The following is a 6,000-nucleotide window of genomic DNA, read 5'->3' on the forward strand; positions in this document are numbered from 1 at the left end:
ACCAAAAATGTTCTATTTAATGAATCCCTGTAGCAGTCGCAAACAGATTTAGAAGTGGCATTTTATTATACAAGTGCTAAATACATTTATATGCATTCTGTAAGTATAGTCAATAGTAGCGGTTATTTAAATTTAATTATGAACACCTAATAATAAACCATGATCATATGAGCTGACCCTTAAAGACAGAAAAAAACAAGTCAACGTTCCATCTTTAGCTAATTATAACCCCGTGACGTTGCCAGTTTGTAAGAGCCCAGCTGAGCTCCAGTCAGCCTCCCGTAAAACCAGAAACACTGCTGTGTCGAGAACAGGCAGCAGAAAGAGGAGGAGGTTTTCAGAAAGGCAAATTAGCTGACAGGCATTGAACTACAAACAGCACGACAACGACACGAACACACAAACGTAATCAATCGGACAATGTTTAAAATATGACAACTTAACCGCCTTAACGTTTGGGAATAAAACAGTCGACCTTGCTTTGACAGCTGTCAGCAGGAGACACTATGATCAAATTAAATCGAAGATAAGTTTCAGTTTGGGAACAACGTTTCACATTTAACCAGAAAATATGTATTTTTCATTTTTTTGTCTTTATACTCCTGCGACAGTCGTTGACATACAGCCAGTTATAATTTATAAAGGTGACCAGGGAAGTTTTTTTATCCGTTGCTAACATTAGCAAGCTAGCTATTAACGGCTGTTAGCACAGATGCTAGCTCGCTGGACAGGCTGTGTATGCGGGCGAGTAAAAATCATTTTCACCTTCTGATCACCCCCTTCGACCTCGGAGATGCCTTTTTGTCGAGCTCCTTTGCTTCGGGCTGACAGCGAGAAGATGTCCTTGAAGCGATGAGTGCGGCAGGCAAAGCTTTTCAGAGGCGATTTAATAGCTGACTCGTACAGTGCAGTCGGTCAGCTTTTTTTTTCTCTCTCTCTCTCTCTCTCTCTCTCTCTCCCTTCTCCTGACGTGTCCTGCCTCTCAATGACACAGCTCTCTATCTGCTGCCTCTGATCTGGACTCGATCATCGAATAGCTTTGTTAATGTGGCAGCTGAGCAGGGTTCCCTTTTGAGCCTTATTCGATCGGTTTCATTGTCCGTTTGACTTGGGGTTATTTTTTGCTTGCTGTCTTTCCTACAGAGCCAGCCGATCCTTGTGTGTGTTTCTTGGCTGCCCCTCTCTCCTGGAACCGACCGTGGCCGAATGACAGCGAGAGATCAGCCGAGGCACGCTTCCGCTTCAAGGACCGCCCAAACCACCGTGGCTCCGCCTCCAAGGAGGCACACCTCGATACGCGATTGGACCGGCTAGTCAGTGATCACGCCCAGTTTTTTCATCCTTTAGCAGTCATGCACCAGTAACACACCCATAATATCAATATGTACTGCCCACGGAGGTCAGGAAGACAGAAAAAGACTCCTCCCACCTTTCTCGATGCGGCCGGTAGCAGGTCGTGAGAAAAATGAGTACCCTCGGCCCACTTCCCTTTTAGAAGGATGGAAAGAAAATGAGAATCTCTTTAACCAGGCTTTATCTTTCATCTAATGCTCCTTTGTTGTAAAAGATGGAAGTTAAATAACACGGATTTATATGCAATGCATGCATGATTTTTTATTTATCTTTCAAAATATCTTCTTTCTGTAGCCCAACGCTCTAAACATAATCATCTTTACATTATGGTTCTCACAGCGCCATACAGATTGCTCTTCTCTGCCTTTTTTGTCAGGCTCTATCCTAATTTTCCGATGTTGAATAAAAGATAAGATAAGATAAGATAAAATAAGATAAGATAAGATAAGATAAGATAAGATAAGATAAGATAAAGAACTTTAAAAATAGTGTGAAATTTTGAAGAGAAAGGAAAATGATACATAATTTTTAATGTATTGCCAAACAAATTCAGCCACCTTTCCTCTAACACCTCTGGATTAAGGTGTATTGTTTTGTTTCCTGGTTTTCTAACAGCTTCCATTCGAAAGTAGTTTGTAGAATAGAATACGTATTAGCATCTTTGTTTTTGCACCACTTTAGATGAGGGGCAGTAATTGTGGTGGGTTCATTAGAGGTAAAAGGTCACATGACTCCACATCAGCTACTTAGATAAAGCATAAGTTGATCTGCGTAAGTTCACAGAAATAATAAATATTACAATTTTTTTGCATAAAGGGCACGGAACTGCAACACATTAGAACCAATCATGAGATATGCAACAGAAAGCATGTTAGCAATTGGTGTGATCAAGCAGATCAGCAAAGACATGTGATAATGTGTTAGTTTCGGACTTATCTGTGCAAAGTTTAACATAAAATCAACACTATCACTAATGAACCCAATGCAGCTAAACACAATGTTATATTTTCACACGGGAACTTTGCTCCACTAGAATTACATTTTGTATTGTAACCTTGCAGGTCTTGTTTCAGTTATTGTTGGATTACTAAACACAACCAAATAGAAACAGTGCTATGAAAACACAATTATCCCCATTAACAATTTCCTCTTTTAGTCTTTGCATGTTTTCACACTTAATGTTTAAAATTATTACATGTATCCTAATGTCAGGCAAAAAATAATATAATTCAATACAACTGTTCTTCTGATCACAATTGGTGAAGAAAAATAGTTATCTAAACCAACCTATTTGAACATATGATTGCTCCAAAAAAGTTTAATTTTATCAACCACTTCCAGCCGTGATTACTGTCAGACCTGTAGAATTATCAAATCTCTCAAGTGGAGCCTGTCTAACAACAGAAAGTAGCCTTAAAGCAACACACCATGGCTAATCAAAAACACATTTAAAACAGATGAAATGACATAAATCAGTCTGGCTAAGGGTTAAACACATTTCAAGGGTTCTGACCCTTAGGGAGTGGTCCTGTTCTACTACTTAATGCAGCTTAACTCAGTTCTGTTCGGCTCTACCTAGCTAGTGGAGGGTTAGCTGGAGCTCCAAGGAGGAGCTTTTTGGAAAAAGGCGGTGCTTCGTGAGAGCATTCAGGGAATGCTGTCAGAGGACGTTCAAGGATTTCTCAAACATGTATGTATAAAAGCAAAATTTCATGTTTCATATTGATAAGAGAATAACATTTTAACATGATATAAAATTCAAAAAGTCAATCTTACGTAATATCTCCCCTTTAAAGAGCAGACATGAGAGTATCATCAATCTTCTGATTTTCTAAGACATTAAAGAATGGCCTCATTATGTATGTAAAAGAACGCTACAATCTGCAACGTGCAGTATTCTGTTATTTCTATTGTTTTACAGTGTGACATAAATGATCAACAAATACAACTTATCTTGCAACAGAAATTTCCACAATTCTCTTACTCCACTCTCCTCATGTTTGACAATCCTGACCACATTTCTTCATCCACCCACACTACTCCCCACGTATCTTTATCAGCTTCCCTGTCCTCGTTCCTCAATGTCCTTCCCTCCTGTTTGGTCATTATCACAGAGGTCATCAAGCTGCTTTGACTCTGTCAGTCTGACCGACTCTCAAATGGCAGTATTACATGCAGTTGAAATGGCTATCTAATAAATCTGTCACTTCAAGTCCAGCTGGGAGGGAGTGATAAATTAGAAAAAGCTGCAGTGTCCTGCATTATTAAGCACACACAGGAAGGATGAGCAGGCGAGGGGAGACGATTAAAACAATCCGATTAAAAAAATAGATTACATGTCTGATGATAACAGTTCTCAGCTTCCAAAAATTATTCAGGCTCGTGCATTCCTGTACATTCAAATACACAAAAAGCTGAATATTCTGAAATCACAACAGTAGCTCCTTTAGAATTAATTCATATAAAATAGGCGGGACTGGTTTGACGTTCACTTACACTTATCATGGGCCAATAAAGTTTCCCTAGTGATTTCTCTGGACCATTTAGCTTTAAGTGTTGTATGATTGAACAAACAACTTGGGAATTTTGAAAAGCAGCAACTGAGGGAGGAAGTTTCAGTCTATTAGACAATTTTGAATTCATACTACTGAATGAGTCACAGGTGGTTTTCTTTTAGTTTTGAATGACTTTGATTCCTTCAAACATTATTTTTGCCATTGTGCCCAACAACTTAATCTTTGTCTCACCTGATCATGAAGCTCAAATATTAGTCAAGCTGTAAATATTAGTCAAGCATAAAGATTGTGCTTTTGGAGCAGAAACACATCAAAGCTGTGTTTGGAGCTAATAAATCAGGCTAACATTAAGAATCAGGAATGGCCATAACCTCAGTCCAATTTGAAATTTATGGACTATGCTTAAAAGCAGTGTTGGTGGCAGAAAATCAACCAGCTGAGACATTTTCTCCCACTTGTGCAAAGCAGAGGGGGCAAATGTCCAGCCAGAATTATTTTTTGGTTTTCTTGATGACTACAAAAAGCAAGTGATCAAGATGCAGCTTGCTAATGAACATTTATCTATTTATTAAGGGGTGCAGTGTGGGTCAAACATCTTTGCTTTCATTGAAGTTGTACATGTCATGGCCATTGTTTTAAAATAGCAGTCCAAGAGCAAGACTGAAAGTCCGACAAATAATATGACATCCATGTTAATGATAAATAAAAGCCCATTTTAAACACAAATCTGTCAAGTATGACAAAAATCCACAAATATGCATGTTTTCCGAGAATAATTTGGAATCACGTTCTACAAAACAATCCCTAAATCCTGAACCCACAATCTTCATGCATAATTGTGCAAATATATAATATAAAATACTTTTGATTGGCTAAAGAATATTACAGTGACATTTGGCTTCTTTTGTTTCTCTTTGGTTCTATTTTATTATACGGAACAAAGTCACTTTATAACCTTCATTTCCTTCCCCTCATCTGGTAATCTTCCCTCTGCTCCGCAAACAGACTTGCTCAAGCGAGATCTTATTCATACACTGGAGGATGAGAATCAGCGGGAGGAAGGAGTAATGTTTGAAAGTCCTAAATGTGCTCCAGCTTTGCAGCACTGTTTGCACAGGTTAATGTACTCCTCTCACAGCCGGGTGGATGATTAGGCACAGTGCTAGGCTCTGCAAATGGGACAGAATAACCGGTCCTACTGGCCTCACCTAGAGGACAACACCCTATTCTTGCCACGGACACTTTCTTGATGTTTCACTGTTTGTCTCAGACTTATTTTAAATCAAATTCTCTGAAGCCAGAACATAGAAAAGTCCCAAAATGCAGAGAGAAATTACATATCTAAATACATACATATGAGTGTATAAGGATGTTTATCTCGATGTCGACAGCTTTGCCCCAAAATTCTACTTTGTTCAAAGCCTCTGAGATATGGGATTGGTTGACTGTGTGAAATTGCTAACAGCCAGTTCTGCCATGTGTTCACAATGTGGTTGTTTTGTGTGTTTTTAGGCACATTGCGTTAGCCAATAGTGGAACAGTAGTATGAATAAAACATTAGATCTATTAAAATATTAATCTCCCGTACCTTAGGCATAATTATGGTGCAATTCCTCCCAGTGCGCACAAGTGTGTTTATCACTGCAAGTGTGCACATGGATTGCTCAAACTGATGTCTAGGTGAAAATGTAATTGTTTGACTGCAACAGATCAGGTTCGCAGGGTGAGCAGAAGTAGAAGTGCACTGTGATCACAGGGGTCAGCAGTCCTGTTTAACATGGATATGTGTCCCTTCTATGTCCCAATAAAATTCACAATCATGATTCAACCAATCTTTGTAACTGTAATTTTGCTTAATAAAAATATTAAGCAAAGATTGAAGAATTGCACACAGAAAACTATTTTATCTTGCTAATTAGATTGCATTAAACCATATTTTGTTTTGGAACGGACTACAAAAGCCCAGAGCATTTAAGAATTGATGCTTGTGACTTTAAATGGGAATATTCATTATCTTTCCGTGTATCCCATGCTGTATTGAAACCAAATTTTTGAGGTACATACACTGTATAAAGCCTCTTTTCTCACTGTCTGACATCAAACCAGAATAAACATTTTTGGTCATTTAGAA

General features: G+C 38.5%; 1 protein-coding gene across 3 annotated transcripts in view; it reads right to left on the bottom strand.

Moving 5' to 3' along the window:
- Positions 1–1,265, bottom strand: part of LOC106962297 (cytoplasmic polyadenylation element-binding protein 4) — a 44,701-nt gene extending 43,436 nt beyond the window's left edge. For 2 of the 3 annotated variants that reach the window (XM_015056616.1, XM_015056614.1), the window contains exon 1: positions 766–1,265. The gene's annotated coding sequence lies outside the window, so the exon portion shown is untranslated. The remainder of the gene's footprint in view (positions 1–765) is intronic. The other variant, XM_015056615.1, reaches the window with a different exon arrangement.
- Between the last annotated feature and the right edge of the window lie 4,735 nt (positions 1,266–6,000).

The sequence above is a fragment of the Poecilia latipinna genome, unplaced genomic scaffold (genome assembly GCF_001443285.1).
Source record: "Poecilia latipinna isolate Pla-1442-1.1 unplaced genomic scaffold, P_latipinna-1.0 Scaffold1396, whole genome shotgun sequence".
Taxonomy (NCBI): domain Eukaryota; kingdom Metazoa; phylum Chordata; class Actinopteri; order Cyprinodontiformes; family Poeciliidae; genus Poecilia; species Poecilia latipinna.